Source organism: Argiope bruennichi, chromosome X2 (genome assembly GCF_947563725.1).
Source record: "Argiope bruennichi chromosome X2, qqArgBrue1.1, whole genome shotgun sequence".
NCBI lineage: Eukaryota > Metazoa > Arthropoda > Arachnida > Araneae > Araneidae > Argiope > Argiope bruennichi.
In genome coordinates, this window is record NC_079163.1 from 79,913,612 (window position 1) to 79,939,159 (window position 25,548).

A 25,548-nucleotide genomic window follows, 5' to 3' on the forward strand; every position below is an offset into this window, starting at 1 on the left:
TTGACTGAAACCAGATCATAAAGGCACAAGGTACTTACTAAACTAACAACGAGTGATCTGTCTTATGAGATCATAGTTCGTAATTTTGACCATGATCAGATAATGAGGTAGATACTGAGCTCGAAAAACACTGGAGAAACTTCTCCAATCAAAAGACAAAACATTGAATCTTCTATCCTATTTGGACATACCAAGCCGACATTTAAGACAATTTTTGAATGATGAGCCCAAAGCTCTCTTTTGAAGTACATTTTCCATTTAGTTTTTAAAAAATTCTATTTTTTTTACCGTACGTCATTAACTCGAGCTCTTAATAATATCAGAAATATGTATACTTATAATGAAAAACTGCGTGAGATTTAACTTAGTTTTAAATTAATATCAGGTGTAGTCAGGTGTAGGTGTTTTAAATTAATATCATCTCTTTTCGTAACCGTGACACAGATTAAAAACTAATCAACATTTACACAAATTCATTACTAGAACTTTGCGCATTAATATCTATTAAGCAGTTATTTGATTTTGATTAACATGTTTGATCAAAATTATGTGCCAATTATCATTTAACAAAAAAAAAGAAATTAAAAACATATAAATTGCATCATTAAAAATTCACGATGTATTTAATTGAATGGGATATGAATGTGCTTTAATAAAAGCAAAATTCTAGAGATGGCAAAAACTAGATTCCTATGTCATTTTTTCCCCCATGATATATTTTCACTTTATCTACGAAATACTTTTGATACTCTTAGTCTTTTTTTTCTAATCTCGATGAGATTTTTTCTCGCATGCCATTTTTTATAAAGTCATCAATCATTTGATTGATTCTTTTACGTACTCAACTATATTCATTTTGTTGTACAGTAGAAAAATTTTCGATACAAGAGTCTACTTAAGAATGTGCTTGTTACAATAAATCGAGCTAATAATTTCTCTTGATATCAATTTTATAAAACTTTAACAAATTATCTGAAGATAATGTTTTTCAATACACCGTTTGATATTTTTACCATTAAATATTTACAACTTTTAAATTGCTTCTTTCACTGATTTTCATTGTCAGCTACTTTAATCGAAAATTTTGTAGCATGTCATTTTAAATATTAAATTCATTCTTCCATAAATCTTATTAATTCCAAAACTATTTACACTCTTCTTAAATAAAAATCAAAGAACTTTCAAAAATGTCATCTAAGAACATTATGAGCGTAAAATTTTAAATTGGAAAAAGTGAACTAAAAGGATAAATATTCATGATGAAATAACGAAGAAAAGTTTAAAAAACAAGTTGTTGTTCAGCTTTGCACTTTGATATTATTAGATTACTCGTAAAGTTACGAAGGCTCCCATAAAATTAATACATCACTTATTATAGCAATAACGCCTTAATTTTATGACTAACCTTGGCTGGTGCACATTGATATCCACCCTTCCCCTCGATATCTTGTTCTGTTTTAAAGTATCCGAAGCTTTTACGACTTAACGGAAAGCGTATAAAACATATCACACATTAAGGCGTGACTAACTTGGAATATTTCGGCTGGCTGCCTTCCTTAAGATTCAACGTTGCAAGTAATGTCCGAAAATGTTTCCATTAATGTAACAAATCAGACAAGAGAACTCTTGCTAGTTTAATTAATTAAAATGATTTGCTTAAGATTGGATTAATTCCTGAATTTCTCCTAATGCTCTGTGTAATTTTAGAAATTAATAAGGGAAAGGCGAATAAGTGAATTTTATGGTGAATTAGAAAATACTCCTTTGAATTGTGAAATCTTGAGCGCTATTTTGATGGATAAAAATGTGTGAAGATCTTAGAATTTAAGTGTGTTAATCATACGTTTTGATTCAAGTAGTTTTGAATAAGGTAAGATATAGGTGATTTAATATGTCTTAAAAATTAGCAATATAATTGAAAAGTGCAATTATTTAATGGTATCATTTTTATATGGTAGTTGTTAAACAAAATATTTTTAGTAATCAAAATTGCTAGTAATAACTGAAAATGTCTCCATTAATGTAACAAATCAAACAAGGGAACTCTTGCTAGTTTAATTAATTAAATTGATTTGCATAAAATTGGATTGATTCCTGAATTTCTCCTCAAATCCGTGTAATTTTCTCCGTGTAATTTTAGAAATTAATAATGAAAAATTATAGTCTTTATGGTGAACTAGAAAATACTCCTTTGAATTGGGAATTCTTGAGCACTGTTTCAATGGATAAAAATGTGTGAGGATCTTAGAATTTAAGAGTGTTAATCATACGTTTTGTATTCAAACATTTTTTAAAAAGGTAAGATATATATGATTTAATATTTCTTAAAAATGAGCAAAATAATTGAAAAGTGCCATTATTTATTGGTATTTTTTTATATAGTAGATGTTAAATAAAATGTTTTTAGTAATCAAAAGGAATCTTTTTTTTAGATAGAAAAAGGTTTATTTTTTAAGTTATTTTTAAAAGGTCATCAAATAGCTATGTGTTAAATATATAAACTATTATACGATTGTGGTTTTTTTTTTTTGTTTTGTTTTTTCCCAAGATTTTTCTAATTTCTGATTGATTATTTCTCGATTTCTTTTAGAGCAATAATTTTAAATGAATATTTAGTTGTTGTTTTTTTCTTTTTCAGATCTTAGTTTTGTTTTAATTTTCATTTAAGAATTTTGTTTTTAAAGATATAAATACCTTATATATTTTTCAAAATTATAATGAACTGATGTTTTTGAGTTACTGATACTTTTTTATCTCAAAATATTTTTATTATGCATTTTTTAGTATTAATTAATTTTATTTTTCAATGCATATAATATTTTTAGACTTTTTCAAAATCCTTTTTTTTAAAGTGTTACTTACATCAGAGGATTCCATATTTGTTCACTTTCAATAAAAATAAAGTATATTAACTTTAGAAAAATACCATCAAAAACTTAACATGAATAATGTTAGCTTTTACTCGAGATAATTTATATTTTAAATTCAGGTGTGAGTATTATAAAAATATTTAGTATTAAGTTATATATATTTAGTATTAAGTTATATAAAAAAATGGCATCTGTCTAAATAGGTTTTCTAACATATCGCGAAGTTCTCCTGAAATGTTCTGCTTAATGGAAGTTCAAATTAAATTTTGGTTTATAGCAAAGTTGTCTGTTAATAAATAAATTTATGTGAGAGGAATTTATATTTAAAATTTTTCATTCATCTAAATTGAAAGCAAGCATAGAAAATTAATTAATCAAATTGCCAACTTTAGAAAAATCTTAATTTATTTAATTCGAAAATTCAGTCAAAGAAAATTTTCTGGAATTTTTTCCCCTTACTTAAGTTGAAGTGTGAACTTCCAAAAAAAGTTCTCATAAATCTGCTTTTATTTTTATTATATTTATCATAAATAATAAGATCAAGATGATGTAGATTATTATATTTATCATAAATAATATAAATAAGATCAAGTAGAAAGATTTTTGATTATTGATTTTTCTGTTGATTTCTCAATATGCGGAATATTTCAACCCTGCATATTGGATTATTTTCTTAAATTTTAAATATTCGTTACAAAAAAAATTTTAATTTATTGTAAATAATAAATTAGTCAGAAAGCTCAGAAAATCGATTAGAAATTTAAAGCATCGTATTTTTAGGCATTAATTTGTTTTCAAAATGATATGATGACATTTTAAGAATTCCTTAAAACAATTACATATCTAAACTAAATTATTTAAAAATGATTTTAAGTAGAGTTTGAAGGTTTCTTCAACCCCGGTTTTAAAAAAAAATCGGTTTTCTAAAGTAAATTTTCACATCTGAAAACCGATTTTTAAATTAAGAAAACCGGTTTAAAGAATTCATATTATTATGTAAAAATTAATTTTTAACTTATTTGATTTGCTATTTATTTTATGCAACGGGCAGCAAACACATTTTTTCAAAGTTGTGAGTTGTTGCTGCATTTTACAGAGTAATGCTTTTTTAGAAAAAGCCATGGAAAAATCAATTCATAAGTTTCTTGAAGACCCTGAAATAAACGTATAAATCCAAAGACACTGAAAGCTGAATTTTCATTATTTGAGGCAACGAATAAAAGAACAAAAAACTTTGTTTCGTTATTTGATGCCATGAAAATTATAAAGCCAATCTCAGTAGCTAGGAACGAGTATTTTCACTTTCAGGAAATATTATGTCCAAAATAAGAACAAGACTTAGCCACCGTTCAGTGGATATTTTATGCTTTTTAAAATCCTATCTTTTAGGAGAAATTAAAATTAGTGAAAATGATATAAATATTATTTGAAATTTTTGTTTGAGTTTTCGTTATTTTGTGCAAATAATATGTATATGTAATCCTTATTTTTTTATATTTTGACTTTGACTTTGACATTGATATTGATATCATTTTTAATTATTTTATATAAATCAAATAAAATATTTTTCCCTATTCTATTTTTTTTTTTTGACAAAAATTCGAAAATCCGTTTTTTCAAAAAGTCGGGTTTTGTATAAATCCTAGTTTTTAGTATCTACATATTGTGTTGCTAATGATGTTTTCGATTCTCTATTGACTCTAAGATCCGCGTGAGGCTAGTATTTTTAGCTATTAAATTGTTTATAAAATGATGTGCTAACCTTTAGGTCTCATTAAAATAATTGAGCTCGTCACGTTGATTATTTCAAATGTCTTATTACTCAAATATTGAATTACTAATTGTGTTATTCTCTTTTCGCGCAATTCCATATAACTATAAAATAATGAACTATGACATTTGGAAACTACTGAATAATAGATTGCTTTTGAATAATATATAAGTTGCTAGAACTGATGATGAAAGCAACACACTTGTATCTGAGTTTTTGTTCCCTTTAAAAGTTGCCTTTTAATACATTGATTGCCGCGTGACTTTAATTGCCGCGTGACTCGTCTTTGATTTCCGCCTTCTATCTAATAAGTTCACATTTACTTTCTAAATAGATGATTCCTCTTTACAACAGTTAACAGATGGCAAAATTGGGGTCATCTAATTATATAAATTAACCGAATGGCAGGGCAACAACGTGATAAATCTGTAAAGTAAAAAAATGAAAAGTAACGTGAAAGAGAACCACTCCTGAGAATTTAAAAGACATTACTCAAGAAATGGTATAATCCGTTTAAACCAAGCATATTTTTAAATACTTGTCCACATATGTAATGTAATATTTAAATATGAAATTTTAAATTAAACAATCGAAGATCAACATTTTTTTACAGATTTGATACAAGGGTATAGATTTGTTGAGTTATATGATTCAAATTTTAAATTAATGCTTAAAAGTTTTTTGATATATTTATGAGTAATTTATTCCAAAGCTAAATTAAAATTACGGCATTAAAAAATTTTTTTTTGATTATTTCTAATAAATTACTGTCATAGAAATTAAATTAAAAGTTGAAACTCATATGAAGCCAGTAATGGAATTTTAAATCATAGAAAAGTGTATAATTATCCTCATTTCTTCAGTTTTGACAGTATAGCTTAATATATGATCGTAAAACAATATAATTCCTTTAACACTTGCTAAACAATATTTAAGCCTGTATCATTTCATCGAACAAATCGAACGATACATATTTTCCCCTGTTCTGATCAACCGATATATCCAAAACAATATAAAACATTCAAATGACTTACGGAAAGAGAGCAATCGTATTTAAATACATATGATTAGGAATTATACCACAGCTCGAGCAATGTATAGAACCAATCCGAACACACGCATAAATAAATAAAAATAATTTTTAAAGCAATTTTTTAATATACTAAACAGCAGAACTTTTTTATTTTAATCTTCTTGCTTTTATATTGAAATCTCTTACTCTAATTCACTCAACTAGATATACAATTATTTATTAACATTATTGATTAACTGATAAATAAATTCTGAAAATATTAACCTAATGCACTGTTATGAAAAATACACAGTGACAGAGCTTACGCAAAACCTCTAAGAAACCAAGCAGTGATTTAAAATTCAAATGCAATATTCCTGCTTTGCAAACATGAAGAAATCAATTTCAATAAAAGTTTTTGATAAAATGACTAAAAAATGCAGGTATTTATTTCTATATGAAATTCAAATAATTAGCTGATTATTCTTCAACAATTTCAGCAAGCATCAAACTAAGTATAATAAATAGTGAGAACCTTACCATAAAAACGACTTAAAAAACCAGATTCAGAAATAAAATCGACGTTAATTAGAATAAAAATTTTATAAAACTTATTTCATGCACCGAAATAATTCACAATAAATTCTTATTGGTTTTATTTGCCTTTTACAATCTTAAAAATTGGGCTGTGGCTTCTTATTCAATTTTTTAACTATTTTCCGTTAAATTCGTTTGAAAATATATTTAAGTGGTAATGGGTGCTTTAAAAACAATCAAATAACCAAAAAAATATTATAAAAAGGCCTAAAAGGCATATTTTGTATGTAACTTTTACAGTTTCACCACTCAATATTTCACTTTTAAACAACGCTTCTTTTAATGGCATCTTCATTTTTTATTAAAAAATAAGATCCTATCATAAAATGAACAAATGTGATGTACAGTAGACTCCCGATTATCCGCGCCTGCCGCACTAAGTTTTTTTTTTTTTTGCTTCCAAAGCAAGAAGCAAACACAAATGATTGATTTCTTCAAAAAGGTGTAGTTTTACAGTTATGCTTTTGTAATTACATAATACATTGCAGTATTAAAACAGTACATATGTATTAATTTTTCTGTGTATCCTTGACGCCTCTCGTAAGTACAAAGCACTTTTCTGTTTTCATTAACAAAATGCATTTTAGGTTAGTTTTGAGTGATATACTAAAATATTAACCGTTAGTTAAATATTTACTGCTGTTTATTTTACGTTTCATTGTACATAAAATGATTTTTCAAAGTAGGAATGACTGTATTGATTTGTTTTCTCTTTTGCTATACCCGTTTTTAGCTCTTTTCGGATTATCCGCAATTTTTGTTATCCGCGGTGGCCGCGCCACTCAATTTCGCGGATAATCGGGAGTAGGGTTTATACAAAAACCGGTTTTCAAATTCGATATTTCTAAAAAAACCGGTTTTAGCTGGTTTTCGAATTTTTGTCAAAAAAAAATTGAATAGGGAAAAATATTTTATTTTTCCCTATTCTATTTTTTATTTTATTTTAATTTCTATAAAATAACAAAAAACGAAATCAATATCAAAGTCAAAATATAAAAAACAAAATTAAAGATTACATATACATATTACTTACACAAAATAACGAAAACTCAAACAAAAATTTCAAATAATATTTATATTATTTTCACTCATTTTAATTTCTCCTAAGAAAATAGGATTTTAAAAAACATAAAATATCCACTGAAAGGTGGCTAAGTCTCATTCTTATTTTGGGCACAATATTGCCTGAAATTGAAAATACTCGTTCACTAGTTACTGAATTTGGCATCAAATTACAAATCTAAGTTTTTTGTTCTTTTATTCGTTTGTTCAAATAATGAAAATTCAGCTTTCAGTGTCTTTGGATTTGTAAGTTTTTCTTCAGGGTATAATTTGTTATAACAATTATACCCTGAATATGATTATATTATATCTTACAATTATTTTATGAGCTGCTTTCAAATGATTATGTAGATTGCTCGTAGATGATCCTTTGCAGCTCAACATTTTATTACAATGATTTCAGATTGCCTTGTCTATGCCGTACTTTTTGAAATTATCCCAAACTTCCGACAAACTTCCCAAACTTTATCTAAAAATGAAATTAAAGTTATTGAATAAATATTTTCGACATTTATTTTACAATTTTATTATTAACTATTAATATTAATGCAATTTAAAATAATCTAATCTATACATTTACTAGGAATTTTTTTAAAAAATAAACACTTCTTAATCTAATTCCGATGATTCTAATCTAAAGACATAATTTATGCTAAAACGTTGCGAAAGAAAATATGGAATATTTTAACACACTGTGTTTTATTTAAAATTCCAATTTTATTTTAATTGAATATTTCTTATTGATATGGCTAGTTAAGTGGTGTAGTAAAAAAGCTTTCAGGAGTGGTACGAAGAAAATTTTATATGATATTATTAAATACTGTGATCAGGAAGCAGAAAACGAGGAATTATTTATTCCTTTCACACGTTCTTCGAAACGAGCCAGGTAAATTGCTGACGTTTCTATTGGCACCGACTTCATACCGATAGACAAAGCATCCGACGATAAGCAAGAGATGAACTTTATCAAACTTTTGTTTCACCTAGACAAAAAAAGTGAAAAGGGATGTTCATGAAAAACATAAATTGACGAATTCGAGGTGCATTGCACAAGCACTGGCCAACGCAACTTGCAACGTTGAAAAAATGTGTTTGCTGCCCGTTGCATAGAATGAATAGCAAATCAAATAAGTTCAAAATTAAATTTTACATAATAATATGAATTCCTAAAACCGGTTTTCTTAATTTAAAAACCGGTTTTCGAATGTGATAAATTTACTTTAAAAAACCGGTTTTTTAAAACCGGGTTTGAAAACCGTCAAACCCTAATCGGGAGTGTACTGTAATTTAATAAAGTATATAATTCTACCATGATAAGTTTCTTCAGTTAAAAAAGCATTCTAATAAACGGAGATGCATCTAAAGGTAAATAAACTGAGTTTCTTTCTACAATGCAGCATTTTGAATACAAATTTCAATTCCAAATTCTTTTCTAAAAACAACTACTACGTAATTTGTAATGAGATAGCAATATAAGAAATCAAATCTATAAAGCCATTCTAAAATTACAAAAAGTTGAAAATCGTTTACGAAACGATCAAGTAAAATAATTTCAAATAAGAAGCAGGAAAATTAAATTAAAAAAGGAATATAAAATAAAGTTTCAGAATCATATCTACTTTAATGATTACAGAAATATCCTTTGAGTTAATTTAACTCTGCACTAAAAACCTTCATATTTATCAACCACAATTCTATAAATATATATAAAAGAGTGTATGCAATAAAAAAACGAAATAAAAATTTAATTTGAAAAAAGTATTTAATCTTATTTATTAAATTAGAAACATTAAATATCATAACAAAATTTTTGAGAATACATTTTTTTATTAAAACCAAAAATCTAGTCTGTAAATTATTTGATAATCCTAAGATTAAATTATTTTTAATCAACTAATAAAAATTTGAAATACATATCTATATAAATATATACCATTGCTATAAAGTAAAAGTATTCAAAAATAAATCTGTACTTAAAATTTTTTTCCAAGTTTAAAATTTAAAAAATATCACTTTTTTAAGCAAAATTCCACATTAAAATTTTTTTCTTGAAATCAAAATTGTTGTAGGCATATAATTTGATTCGTAAATGATTCAATGTTAATTAAATAAATTTTGTGAAAACAGTTTTTTAAAACACACTTTAATTAATGTACGAACAAACAGAATTTTTTTGTTATGGTTATTTCTTGTATTTAGTTTTTAATTTAAAAATCATGATTATGAATATGAATTTTGGAATTTTTATTATTTTTTATAATTCACTACAAGGTGGGATCACTGATATGGAATCAAAACTTAATCCAAGAAATTGATTGGCTAATAATTAATTTCTAAAAGCATTAAAGTAATGCATAATCATCGAGAATATCCAGGTGCACAAAATTTCAAAGCTCTAGCACAGCAAGAATTGTGTGAAAAATCATTTCTGAATTCCATCTTTACGAACATGACGCAAGTCAAGTTCAATAAAAATGTATAAAAAGACAAAAATGTTAGATATACAAATATGCATCGCTGTCTGGTTAAAGGTTAGTATATTCCTTCTAAATTAAAAACAGACAAAAGATTTATTGCAAATGTTAATTGTTTCGTACAGTCAAATCTTTCTTGAAACCAAAGCAGAAACAGAAACTGTTATTGAAAGCTTCCTTTTTTAAAAAAAAATTCTCAAAAATTGGAGGAGAAAATAAACTGGATTCGGCTCCAGCTTCTTTGAACTTGGTAATTTGGCAGAAAGCAGTGTGCGCGACTCGATTTAAAAACGACACATTTTCTTCTTTGCTTGAAGCTCGCCTCCTTCAACCTCAACTTATTTTTAGATAGACACACTTTTTGTTTACTAACAGAAACTTAGAATTGACTCTCTAAGCCTTTGATAGTCTTTCATGTAACATTTTGACTCAAGTTGTATTTTGGTCTGAAGAAGGGTGTGTCCGCAATCCAGGTCAAGGAGCCCAAAAAAGAAAGGAAAAAAAAAGAGTAATAGAATAAAAAAAAAAGGATAACAATTTTGTAAAAGAAAATTCATTTGAGCGACACTTTCTTGAAATTGTCTCATGGAAAAAAATCTGGTGAGCCTAAAGATTCTTAAGTTCTTCATAGAATTAATCGAATAATGAAATTGTATTAAATTAGATTTGCCAATCGTTCTTTTTTGAAAGAATTATGCAGTAAAAAATTGAGGTAAGTCACTTTACCACCATCACATGACAAGCAAAACTGCCCTTGTCATCTAATATGATGTTTTCAAATGTGCTGTCACATCCTTTTTTTCGCCTAACAAGATTTATTATGAATTCAAAAAATAAACAAGAACAGTGAATTCGATGATTATCATCCGAACATGAATTGACTCTATTGTATCATTTTAGTGATAAGCATTAAAAGAATGATTCATGAATACAAAAAAATTAATTCTAGTTAACCCATTAAAGGGCCATTTTTTTCTAATCATACTATGTTAAAATATTTTAAGGATAGAAATTAAAATAAGAAAAGAGATTCATTTAGCTTATTAGATAAATTTAATTTCATTAATTAATTAATTTGGTTAATTAATAATTAACAAATCAAGACACATCATTTTATGTGAGATAAAGAACTGAAGCATCTTAGTTTCTGTTTTACTAAAAAAATTTGTCAGAACTTATGCCAACCTACATAATTTCATACAAAGATTGATAAATTTGATGGGAAGCATACTTCCCACGGCCCTAGAAAGGGTTAATAAGTTCTGTAATGAGTACTGTGATGGTAAGATTTAAAAAATAATATGCGATAAGAAATCAATACATATGTAAAACATTTCTTGAACAAACAGGTTAGAATTCTTTAACGATTTTTATTCTTCAGAATTTCAGGGAAATAGTCCTATTTCTAACTTTTGTCAGGATTTCTTTGTTAAAGCAATAAAGACAGCAGCACAGAGTTATAGTTTTGGAAAAGAATTTGAGAGCACAGCGTTTTGATTTGTTGGAAAATAATATCATGCGCAACTCAGGAGTTAAAGTTACAATGATGCCAGAGACCGAGTGACAAAAAAATTATTTTTAGATTTTTAGTTTTAGAGCTTAAATTAATTAGAAATTATTACACACACACACACACACATATATATATATATATAACAAAATTTTTCAAATACGTGGCTGAAAGAAAGACAGATTTGGAATTAACTTCAGTTTATTTTAACTCAGGAGGGCATGATTGTGCATGGGGAAAAGTAATGAAACTCGTTTGTCTGCATCGAGACACAAGAAGAAAGTCTGATAAGTTTTTACTTTAGTGTTTTTACCAAGAGATTCTTATAAGGATTTCGTGTCCATTTAAGAAAGGGAATCTTTGAAAGGTATGCCGGGGAGTTAGGGATTTTCATCCTTGCTTTTGCAACCTGAGAACTAAAGCGTTTTTCAGAGCGCGTGTTAGAAATAATTAAAAAAATGAAATCTGGATTAAGAAGGAAGAGAAAATTCTAGAATAAAGTAACATGGGTTAATTTAAGATAAAAAAATAGGAAATTAATTCAGCTATAAATTAAATTAAGATATATCGTTATATATGATATAGCAAAATATAGAACTGAATAAAACAATATTATTTTTTTTCATAAATCTTTTCCATTTTTAAACTGATTTTGATACATATTTATAAACATCATTTACAAACATAACTGTACTTCAACGTGATCTTATATTTAATAAAAGAGTATTAATTTCTTCAATAGAAATACTAATTTTATTTCGGTCTTTTTCACCCTAAAAGAGAAAAGCACAAAAAATGATAAAAGAACACAGAAAGCAAAATATCTTAGCTTATAACAGATTCGTGCTAAAATATTTGCACCACTACCAGTTATTAATGGTGTATTGATGTTTTGTATAGTTATCTTTCTGCTCTTTAAATTTTTATATACGAATTGAGTAATAAAATGTCTTTCTTGTATAGTATACAAATTTAATGACGTTTTTTAGGTTTTTTAATTGCAACAATATTTTAAGAAATTCATACTTTTACTGTTCCTGTTTTTTGAATGAAATGAATCATTCTGTCAATAAATGTGTTTAATTTTGCATTCATTTCATTTATGACTTTTAAACAAAATTAATTTGAATGTTATCTTCTTAAATCAACTTGTAACGGCTTTACGCAGAATAGACGAGGGTGAAAAAAATAGCTTAACCCTTTCTAGGGTCGATTTATCAATCTTTGTATGAAATTATGTAGGTTGGCATAAGTTCTGAATTTTTTTTTTTAGAAAGACAAAAACTTAGATGCTTCAGTTCTTTATCTCACACAAAATGACGTGTCTTGATTTGTTACTTAATTATTAATTAACCAAATCAATTAATTAATCAAATTAAATTTATCTAATAATCTAAATGAATCTCTTTTCTTATTCTAATTTCAAGCCTAAAAATATTTTAACATAATATGACTAGAAAAAAATGGCCCTTTAAAGGGTTAAGCAGCAGAATTTATCCGAAATGTCAAAAGTCAAAAATGACAACTCATGATTTATTTGCAAAAAAATTTCGTGCGAGTTGCAAGGTAAAAAAAAAAAAAAAATGGCACTTAAATGTGTTTATCTTTTAAGTTAAATTTTAGTTTTCATGATGGAATAAATTAACGGATACTTTTTTCTGAAAACATTTCGTTCCACAAATATTTGTGAGATCACACAGATTTGAAATTTGTTTTTATATCTGATAATTTCATTTAATTCCATTTCAAAAATATTAAATAAATTTTCTGCTCCAAAATTAAAACAGTAAACATTCGTAATACTCAGTCTCATGGTGAGAATATTATTTGCTGAAATAATAAAGTAACATCAGATTTCTCTTGAAAATAAATTGGAATGATTCAAAGATATCTCTTCCTTTGCATTCTTATCTATTTTTATTTTGATTAATTTGAATCATTCTGCTTTCTGAATTATTTTTTATGAACTTCCTATGCCAGGAAAATATTCGAGATATCGCTTTATATATTTCTTTTAAAAATTCTTAACATTCGTATTGCATTATCTGATTTCTTTAGAATCAGAATAATTCAAAATGACAATAAAAGCGATACGTTGTTTTTTTGCATTATCTTATGTTTCTAGAATAATAATAATCTCTCAGAATTTGAGTCATACTTATCAAAAAAGAATTTTATGACAAACAACTTTAATCTGCTTTCAGCATTATTTTGAAACCAAATTCAATATTAAACTTTATGAAGGATTTATTAAATGTAATGAAAAAATAAGAATTTGAGATTTAATAAATGTATTTTGACATTTAAAAAAAAGGACATATGAATTATTTCGAAATAGATTGTGACGGATATCCTGCCACTTAAATTTTAATATCTATCTCTAAAGTAATATTTTGTAACCAAATAAAACAATGTGTATATTTTAAAATGTCATTAAAAATGAGTTTTCTCCTATTAATTGTTTCTAGAATTAACGATGAAACACCAAAGCTGCAAAAGGTCAGTGTCAATTTGTTAATTAAAAATTAAATTTAAAATGGAGTTTTCTCCTATTAATTGTTTCTAGACTTAACGTTGAAACACCAAAGCTGCAAAACGTCAGTGCCGATTTGTTAATTAAAAATAAATTTAAAAAGGAGTTTTCTCCTATTAATTGTTTCTAGAATTAACGTTGAAACCCCAAAGCTGCAAAGAACTAAAAGCATCTCACTTTTCAAAATTAGGTGCACATACGAGAAGTCCCAAAATATTTCCGGAAAAGTAATAGAAGAGTATTTTCTCGAGCTACTCCTTATATACCTTCGCTTTTCTCATATGCTCCATAAGTCTCTTTACTGTCAGAGAAAAGTGACATCCTTCAATGTCTGGATTCCGGAAGAGATTTCAAGAACAAATCCCTAACTGTATTCTTTCGTGCGAAATATTCTGCCTTCCAGATACTAGAATGTCTAGGCAACGCAAAAAAGAAATCTCGTCTAGCATATTGTCTTTCTCGTGTAGTCATTTTTTACTTATACCAGTTTATTTACTTCTACGTCGAACATACATGATACAGAGAAACGTATGTGACATGTTGGATGGTCTCTCTCGAATGTTCACTCTGGTGACTATATAGTGGATGTAAATATACTAGAAATATTAAAATATTTCCTTTTCCCCTTAATCTTTGTTATGACAAAAATAGTCAGGTCTATTTCATTTTTTTAATCCACATTATTTCAATTGCAATGGTAATAATGTGCCGTTGAAGTCTCATATTGGTAATAATATTTTCATGTCGGATGGTCTCACTCGAATGCTGATTCTGATGACTATAGTGGATGTAAATATACTAGAAATATTAAAATATTTCCTTTTCCCCTTAATCTTTGTTATGACAAAAATAGTCCAGTCTATTTTATTGCTTGAGTCTACACTTTTTTAGTTTCAATGATAATATTGCATCATTGAAGTCTCATATTGGTAATAATATTCTCATGTCGGATGGTCTCTCTCGAATGCTGATTCTGATGACTATAGTGGATGTAAATATACTAAAAATATTAAAATATTTCCTTTTCCCCTTAATCTTTCTTATGACAAAAATAGTCCGGTCTATTTCATTGTTTTAATCCACATTATTTCAATTGCAATGGTAATAATGTGCCGTTGAAGTCTCATATTGGTAATAATATTTTCATGTCGGATGGTCTCACTCGAATGCTGATTCTGATGACTATAGTGGATGTAAATATACTAGAAATATTAAAATATTTCCTTTTCCCCTTAATCTTTGTTATGACAAAAATAGTCCGGTCTATTTTATTGTTTGAATCTACACTCTTTCACTTTCAATGATAATAATGAGCCGTCCCGGCGTCCTGGCACAAGGGTAGCGCGCCTTCCCCGTGATCTGGGGGTCCTGGGTTAGAGTCCCGGTTTGGGCATGGTTGTTTTATCTGTGAGATGTGTGAATGTGCCCTCCTGTAAAAAGGGGTTGTGCAAGCGAATGAGTGATGCGTGAGTAGCAAATTCGTACTCTTGGCCATAGTTGGCGCTACTATAAAAACAAGAGACGCTCCCCCACCGGCTTAATATCGCTGCCTTCGTAACAGCGGGCTTGTCCATGGCAAGTGCCATAAGAAACAACAACACCAACATAATGCGACGTTAAAGTCTCATATTGATAATAATATTTTCATAAATTAAAATTGAAGACTTTTTATTCTGTTATAATTTTTTTTCCTGTAATTTGAGAATAACTCAGTAATTAAAAATGTGATTTTTTTTTTAATCGGTTTTACACTTCTAAAGAATACTTTTTCTACTAGTTTATTTCTTTATTAGTCAAAACTCTGCATTTCCTTCGAAATTTAACTAACCAGACGCATCGTTCCGTTTAATTTTATTAGCTTAATTACATCAAGGTCCGGTTTTGAACTAGCACCAGGGCTATTTTGGAATGCTCCTCTTAATTTCGAATGGCGATTAGAAGACGAAGTCGACATTTGAGCTGATATGGCCATTCCAAAATTTCGCTTCATTCTGAAAGAACATTTATTCCCATTTGGTTTAATGTGAACCAGGTTTTGACGTGATATCGGTTCTTCGGTGGAATTGGCATTTAAGTCTGGAACCTACCGGCACCACAATCGGGATTTTGTGTCCAGATTATTGCAGCTTAAAAGAGGACATATTGAAATGAGTGCTAAAATTGTTTCTTCTATGATTGGTCATTTCAAAAATAGTGGGAATTGCCTTCTTTCTGTTTTCTTAGACTATTCTCTGTATTGTGAGTAATATTTTAACTGCTGTAATGTCTAAAATAATTTCACTGCCATATTGTGTCAATGGCAACGATTAATGATAACTTTCAAAGTAAATATTTCAGAGTCTTATATTTAATTATTATAAGGAATTTGTTCCATTCTGACAAATTTTTGAGTTTATTTAATTAAATTAGATAGTTTCTCGTCAGAAAAGGTGGAAACCTAATATTTTGTTCGTAAAAGTATTGTTACGAATCTGCGATGCAGCTTCCCAGCATAGTGGGTTCCATAGGAGGTCCCAGAGCTTGACGACAAACTTGGCGACCATTTGGCGACTTGGCGACGAATTTGGCGACTTTGGCGCTAAAATAGATTATACCCAAAACATTGAGAATTTTCCCGACCCGTCCAGTAGGAACCGAGTTACGCCTTGAGCGTTCCTGATTGGTTGAGAGGCTTCTAGCCCCGCCTCCTGAGACCTATAAAAGGAAGCAGCCGCAACTGCCGGGCAGTCGCGAACCAGTGGAGTCGAAGAGTACTCGGAAGCGAAAGAGTAGTCGTAGTAGTGAACCAGAGTCGTCGTCGTGAACCAGATCGGAGAGAGTAGTCGGAATCGACGGTTAAGAACTGGTCTTCCAGGGATTAGCGGATCAGCGACGGAGTCAAGCTAGTGCTGAAGTAAGCTGTGCGCTACTGTTTGCCGTAGAGTCTGTTGTCTGCACGCCTCGTCTGAAGATAATTGTGTGCTGTATATAGTTGTCGTCTTTGTGCTGTCCTATGTGTCTTCGTGTAAATAAACGTCGTTGTTTCTTTTTCTACTGCCGCCTGCTGATATAGCATTCTCCACACCATATAACTCCCACTATCCAAACGAACCCCGGAAAATTTCGTAACAGTATCCATGTACCATGAACTAACATCATGTCAATCCTAATGCAAAAATAAAACGGACAATCACAACGCCAAATTATGATTAGCGAATTTATTAAAATTAATTTGATGTTTTTCATATAAATTACATATTTGTTGTTCCAAACAACGCAGCTTTAGAGTGTTACTATTTTGTAAATACAGGTATAACCATTTATTTTTTTAACATTTAAAACAAATTTATACAACAAACACTTTTGGAAATGAAAGCTGAAAAAAATGAATGGTCCTGATACTATGTTTAAAAATAATTTCAGAGAAATTTGAGCTTATAATTCAATGTCTTTCTCAATTTTAATTTCCTTATGCCTTTATTTCAGAAAATCTTCTAAAAAAGGGTGTGTTTATTATAATTTATTTTGTAGTAGATAGCGTTTTTCCCTCGCTTGCTTTTTATAACAAACGGAAGCAGTCTTCCCAAATCTCTCTCGAATACTCTCTAATAAATATACTTGTGTATTATTAACTCCATGTTATTAGCGAACAATAGTATCAAATAACCTATTAGCTTGAGATATTTGATGATTAATTGTTAGTATTCGATCAATACAGAAGTACAGAAAAAGAAAAAGCGGATTTTGGACGCCTTTTTTCCCGATCGATTGAAACCGAAATTTGACACAGAACAACAATTGTAGTCACAAGATCATTTCATTTTGAGTTATTGTTTTAATATAAAACGAAAGTACTGACCGACATATGGTAAATTCTTTGGTAGATTTGGTTCAATTTTGATAAGAAGCTAAATTTTTATCCTGTACCAAATTTTACCAAATATTACATGTACCAATTTTTATCCTGTACCAAATTTTATCAAATATTACATGTACCAGTTTTTATCCTGTACTAAATTTTACCAAATATTACCTGTACCAATTTTTATACTGTATCAAATTTGTACCAAATTTTATGTCCGTAGATCGTTAAGTTTCTATTATTATTGAGTTCTCTTGTACTCAAATAGCCAGCCAGACAGATTTCATCTGCATAGATTTCGTCCAAAATTAGATAGAAATCTACAAATTTGGGTTTAAATCCAGATACTGAATTTCATCCGTCTCTAGCTCAAAGTACGAGGGCAATTCAGAAACTAACCTCCGGTTGATTGAAAAAAATACACCAAGTTAAGTAAAAATATTTTAATATATACATCTTACAACTACATCTTTGCACTATTTTTCGACATAGTCTCCATAACGATTGAGGCACTTATCGTATCTCTTCACAAGCTTTGAAATTCCTTCTGCATAAAAATCACCCGCTTGTGCCTTGAGCCAGCCTGTGACCGCATCTTTGAGCTCTTCGTCGTCATCAAACCGCTGGGACCCGAGCCATTTCTTCATACGCATGAAGAGGTGATAATCGCTTGGCGCCAGATCTGGGATGTAAGGTGGATGGTTGAAAACGTCCCACTTGAAGGACTCAAGAAGGGCTGTTGTTCTGCGAGCAGAGTGAGGACGGGCGTTATCGTGCAACAAAACGATACCGGAAGTCAGCATACTACGGCGTTTGTTCTGTATAGCCCGTCGTAATGTTTTTAGTGTTTCACAGTACACGTCTTGATTAATGGTCGTCCCACGTTCCATGAATTCAACCAACAACACCCCTTTGGCATCCCAAAACACCGTTGCCATCAGTTTACTGGCAGAAAAATCTTGCCGGGCTTTTTTTGGTTTGGTAGGCGAATCTGAATGTGCCCACATCTTTGATTGTTCTTTTGTCTCAGGGTTCACGTACTTAATCCAGGTTTTGTCACCGGTCACGATTCTGTTTAACAATGGTTCTCCTTCGTCCTCATAACGTGACAGAAAGTCTAATGCAGAGGCCCTTCTTTGACTTTTGTGGTGGTCGGTAAGAATTTTGGGCACCCATCGTGCACAGAACTTACGGTAACCCAATCTTGCTGTCACTATCTCGTACAAAAGAGTCTTAGAAATCTGTGGAAAATCAGTAGACAACTCCGCCATTGTGAAACGTCGATTTTCACGAACTTTTGCATCAACTGTCTGAACGAGTTCGTCAGTCACCAAGGATGGTCTACCACTCCTCTCTTCATCATGAAAGTTTTCTCGTCCACTTTTAAATAAACGTACCCATTCACGGACAACTCCTTCACTCATAACTTTTGGTCCGTACACGGCACAAAGCTCACGATGAATAGCTGCTGCAGAGTATCCTTTGGCTGTAAAAAACCTTATAACAGCACGCACTTCACATTTGGCGGGATTTTCTATTGCAGCACACATTTCAAACTGCCACAAAAACTAAACTAGCGCAGGTACGATGTTCACTCGACTACGGCTTGATGCCGACTGACCTGCTGAGCGTGTGAATGCACAGATGGCGCGCTACTCCCCCCACTACCCGCACTGTGACCAATCGGAGGTTAGTTTCTGAATTGCCCTCGTATTAATTAATCGTATTCACATACGTACAGGCTGACGGACAGAAAAACATAATGCCTTTTTTTTTTTTTTTTACTCAATAAAATCTAAAGCATTCAGATTCGTCAAAATCTTCAATTAGAATTTTTTTAATATTATAATGCTTTATCTATATTTCGTATACGAGATAGTGCAAATAAGCAGAATGCATAATAAGAATTGTTTCATAATACACAGCAACGGCTTCCGTTTCTTTAAAAAACAAAAGATATTTACTCTATCAGAAAGACACCCTGAATAAAAAATTTCGCTAATGAAGCGTATTGTCTATTTTAAAATCTATTTTTTTTTTTTTTTTTTTTTTTTGCTCTTAGTAAAATATTTATTCTTCACAAGAAAGGAGCTAATGATATGCAAATATAAGAAAATTGTTCCTGTAAATCACGTGATTCACTATGTAAACTCAGGATTGCATTTAAACCTCGGACATTTTCAAAAAGCCTTAGACATTTACAAGCAACTTCACATCATACTACGCGAATCGACTTCTGCTTTCTAAGTATGGAAAATAGCCATTCTACTAGCACTACAACCTTTGGGGTAAGAATTTTTAATCGCATATCGTGTACTTTATTTTTTGTTTTTACTAAAAAAAATGTACTTTTAAGACCAATGGGGTTGAAAATATACATTCAAGAACAGTGTTTCACTATATCATTTGAATAGATTCTTGCGTTCTGAATTTCCGTTTAACCTTAGACATTTGCAAAAGGAATAATTACAACGAAACAATATCAGTGAATAATGATGCCGCAATAATCGCTTTAACGCTTAATAATTTGCTTCGGAAGGAAATTTATCTTCGACTACAGAAGTTCTAGAAGTCTTTGGGCCATAATTAATACACGAATGTAGAATATAAAATGAAAGTTGCGTCAGGGTTGCTATGAGAAAAGTCTAGATGATTAATGCTTAAAATGTAACAAAGGTCGAGTTGAATAAATTTAGAAATTGGAACTTTCTAAATTTTATATGATGTGATGTTTGTTGAACAGTCTAAAATGGACCAACCATTACTTATTTTAACCAAAGATTTTAAATAAAAAAAAAGAAATCTTTAAAATCTTATTTTTAAATATTTTATTGATTTCTTTTTAGCAGATTCTTTCTGCAGATTGTTATACTGAATAATTATAATGATCGAATATTAATAATAATTAGGAGAAGTAACCCATTAAAAAAGAAACTCTTTAAGAATTTTGGATTTTTTTTCTCTCAAGTATAATGTTTTCGTCGGTTTTCAGTGTATATACAGCATTATTATGTAAAATTAAAATGAATTTAAATGACTAATAATTATGTATATTTTATTTTTATCATAATTTTGGCAACAGTATGAAGCATTCTTTTAAAAGAATTTGGGTACTTTCTGACTGTTTCAAAAATATTGAGGAGTCAAATTTAATCTAAAGAACATGACTTGTCGTACTGTCCAATAGTGTTTTTAATTTCAGATGATTTTGTAAAGCATTTATTTTCAAGAAAATTATTATAATCCATTTTATTCGAGTTATATTCTTATTCATAATAATTTGTAATTTCTTTTTGAAATATACAAAATAATAGATATTGAAGGCTTATAAAAATTATAGTGATTGTAGAATATTTTAGGTGAATTTTTTTTAAAAAACCGACGATGCGAAAAAAGGAAATCTTTAGGAATCTAGAGGAATTAAATCTACATGTAAAGTATCTATGCCATCTGTACGGATTAAATCACGCTGTAATCATATAAATAATCAGCATATATATACAATCGTCCACAGCCGTTTGCAACGCTGGGCGGAATTTAAAATATCCCAGCCCTTTTGGCCTATATCATATTCGGATGGCCTATATCATCCATTCGGATGGCCTATATACCTATTTTGGCCTATATCATCCAACTTTTGTTTTGGTCTTTCGAAAATGAGTGAAGTTTCTGTTCTTATGTTTATATTTATTGATTTATCTGTGTGTGAATAAACTTAAGCATGTATAATTAACATAGATCTATGAGCTGGGGCGCGCAATTTTTATTATTTTATTTTTGAGCTAACGTGGTCCGAATTGAAGGTTATTTCTAATATTTTATTTCGGCATTTTTTTTCATTTTGTATTCAGTACTAAATTTCTTGTTGTTATTATCAGTAAATATATTTCAATCTGTTAGTGAATCTGTTTGGTAAGAAAACAAAATTTCAAAGGTTATTGTATATGTATATCCAAAGTATACAAATAATATATATTTACAAATAATATAATACTACAAATAATATATATTTTTCATTTCTCAAGCACTCTGCCGATATGCATATTTTCTACTACAAATTTCGTTAGTTAATCTGTGATAATCAGATCTGAGATATTATTAAAAAGATAAAACGTGTAGAATCGAACATTTTCTAGTTTGGAGCATTGGTGTAAGGAAACCAGCCATAATGAATATAAAAAGAAAGACTGCTCCCAATTGTTCATTAAAAACTAGAAATATATTATAAATGTGATTACAATTATTTGGAGTTCTTCTTTCATTTTTTAAGTGAAAAAATTATTTTCAACCTACACAAATAAAACTATGTTTTTTTTAAATATTTTTTGTTATTTTCTAATTTTTATAAATAGCCTCTCCTTTTTTTAATATTCGCTGCTAAAATCACCTCTCATTTGCATTCAAAATTTATTAAAATTAATTAATTAACTTATAATCACGTTCTTCAAATTAAAAAGTAATGCAATTTTCATTAGCAGTACAAAACTCAGAACTCTAATGCATCAAAAAATGAGATAACATTCGATTACAAAATTCAATCATTACAAACATGACAAAAGTTAAATAAAATGAAAGCATATATTAAGATCATGCCCTATCAAAAATAATTTCCATCGATAATCATTTGCATGCTTCGTGATCAATATTTCTGCATTCCTATCAATGAAAATACATCTTGTCTTGTAAATCATTTTTTGTGGTGAATTTTAGTTCAGAGACCAAAAAGATATCAATGAAAGCACATGTGAATAAAGAAGATCACATAATAAAAATTTAATTCATCTTGCGCAAAAAAAAAAAAAAAAAAAAAACCACGATTCGACAATAATTAAATTATACATTTAAAAAACATGTAATTTCAAATATTTTTAATTAAAGTCCAAGAAACTAGAAGGATATTTTAGTCTATCTTCATTTTGGGTCCACTTGGTAAGCTGTCCCATTGAGAATGCGACTTTGGACATACTCAGTGGTTAAGTACTTTAACCACTTCAGCTATCAAGGCGACATTTTAGATTCGCCATCAGCTGTGTAAAGAGAAATACAAAAAATACATTTTTAAAGTTCTGTCCTTGACGATAAAATCTCTGATAAATTATTCTTATACAGTGTAAAACATAATTAAATAGTTTACATTAACCCACTTTAAGCACATACTTTTCTTTAATTGAAACGAAGACACAGCCTTTTGTTTCCTCGGATTTCTAGAAAATTCCATACATTCATCAAAAAATAAGACCTGTAATAGCTTTACTTGGCTTTTAAATGTTAATTTTACTTGGCTTAAATGTTAGCTTTACTTGTCTTTTAAATGTATTTTGACTATTTTATTGTAAATTAATCCTCGGCAATGAAAATTTCGAAGTAAAAAGATTAAAATGACCTTCACCCATGAATTTTTTTAACATTTTTCCCGAGGCGATGAAAATTCTATATTTCGCGATTCACTGAATTCCAGACTACGTTATTTATAATTAAGTTAGGGAGATGTGGGGCTCAACCAACCTGAATGCTGTTTTGGTGAAATCCTTGCATTTAACGCTGGTTACACTTTGTTGCGGTATGACTGCTGAATTTAATATTCATCTATTTTTTCTTTTCGAAAATCTTACACCTACAAGGCTCTTTTGCTATACCGTAACAGGCATTAGTCATTGTAAAATTCTGGAAAATAATGATTCCTGCTTTGCAAGAAAGATTCAACAATATTTTTAAAAGATAGAACCCCACCTCATATTTCTCAATCTGTTAAACAATTGCTTCACCAAACCTTTAGTGAGGATCGTATAGTTAGCAGATGTTTTCGAAATGTTTGGCCATCCCATTCGCCTGATTTGAATCCTTTAGACTTCCAGCTGTGGGAATATTTAAAAGACCGTGTCTATAAGAGCAAACCTAACTCTATTTTTATTTAAGAAGCAGTATTACTAGATATGTCCTATAAATTCACTAGAAAACGTTAGCTGTTACTGTGGATCATGCTTTCTTGCGTCTGCAGCATTTGATTTTCCAAATATTTAATAATCTATTTCATATCTTTTAACAAAGAAAATATGTTATAATTTCAATGTATAAAGTAATGTCTATAATAAGCGTCCATAGCTCCTTTCCCCATGCTGTAAATATAAAAAAAATGCTGTAAATATAAAAAATATCGTTTCTTTAATACGCAAATAGTTTTACTTCTAATGTCTTTCAAACACTTGCACTTTAACTATAACCACTCTGTAGTTGTGAAGTCAAAATATAAGGTATATATGCCTCATTTCTATATACAGAAGCAGACGGTGCTTTACCTGCAATTACTAAAGCTTTAATTTCTGAAAATTATAGCAGTTTATTAAAGCAAGATATATAAAACCGGTCTTAAAGGGCCTTATTTCTAAAGTTTTTTTTAATGGTGTTTTAATTGTTAGAATTTTAGTCAATTGAAAAACTCATACACTAACTTGCTCCCATTATCTTCCATTACATGATGATAGTTCTCATGACAGCACTGCACAAGAAAGTGGCATGAACTGTAAAGGAAATCATACTTCTTTTCCCATTTGTATCTTTTCTGGAAGTTTGAAAAAGAAGAAAACGTAGTAAAAATAAAAATAAAAAAAATCATTGCACTAATCTAAACAAAACTTTAAGTTTGGACGCTTAACTTAAAACTATATATGCATCTGCAGTAAACAAAAATACTTTTAACAAAAAGAGAGTAAACAATCTTTAGATCTACATCCTGGACTTCTTATTCTCTTCTATATGAAATCCTACAACCTCTCTTAATTATTTCTATAATAAAGAAACGTTATTATATTCTTGTTTGTGAAGAATTTTCCGGTAACAAGATTCTCCTGCTTTCAAATTTGCTAAAAAAGCAAAAAAAAAAAAAAATTAAATCTATAACAAAGTCAAATTCAAAGACTACTTTTTATCTTGGAAAAAACTTTTCCTCCGGGTTTAAATCTTCAACGCAAATCAATAATTCTCCTAATTCAGAAGATGCAATGAAACGCATCCTAGTTACCGATTGTAGCCTGTACCCTTTCTTTGTAAATTAAATCTCTGAATCTATACAAATAGCTCATTATTCCAAGCTCTTGAATTTTATTTCAGTACTGATAAAGAAATTTAATAAACAGATGAATAAGAGACGCTTCAAATGTTATTTATGAAAGATTTAAATGCTAAATATTGAAAAAAAAAAAACATCTTTTTCGGGTACATCAAGATATTTTGAGCTAAATTAGCTTAAAAAAAATTATTAAAGTAGAATAATTTTGAGCAATGAGTTATTGGGAATGGTGATTACAGTATGCGAATGGGCGGTAAAATAAATTCTGAAATTATAAGCAGAAGTTTCTTATCATTTTAACTGTATTTATTCTCTTCAACTCAATTCGTTACTGTGATTAGGGTTCCAAATAGGTATTGCTAATTACTCCTTAAGGGATAATTGGGAACATACCATTATAATTATGAGCGTCGCTATAACTTAGACTGATTTATAAATAAATCAATTCTAAAAAAGGCATTCTTTCGGGAGATTACATAACATGAATATGTATTCACATAATTTATATCGAAGATTAGTTTAGTTTAGTTTAGTTAGTCTCATTTTTTTAAAACAACACTAGAGCTATTTTTGGATGAACCTCGCAATTTTGAACCGTGGTCAGATGACGAGGACGATACCTGAGCTGGCACGAAGCTCTCCAAACTTCCACACCACACCAGCTAGAGGACTTTGACCCCGACGGATTTAACGTGCACCAGAACTGCTTATACGACGATTCTTCTGTGAAATCGGATCTCGAACTTGAAGCCCTCCGGTTCTAAAGCCGAGACCTTACCATTAGGCCACCACGACCGTAACGTATATCGAAT

General features: G+C 29.3%; 1 protein-coding gene across 3 annotated transcripts in view; it reads left to right on the forward strand.

Annotated features, from left to right (window-relative positions):
- Positions 1–25,548, forward strand: part of LOC129960178 (cAMP-dependent protein kinase catalytic subunit 1-like) — a 306,102-nt gene that overhangs the window by 53,226 nt on the left and 227,328 nt on the right. The window lies entirely within an intron of this gene.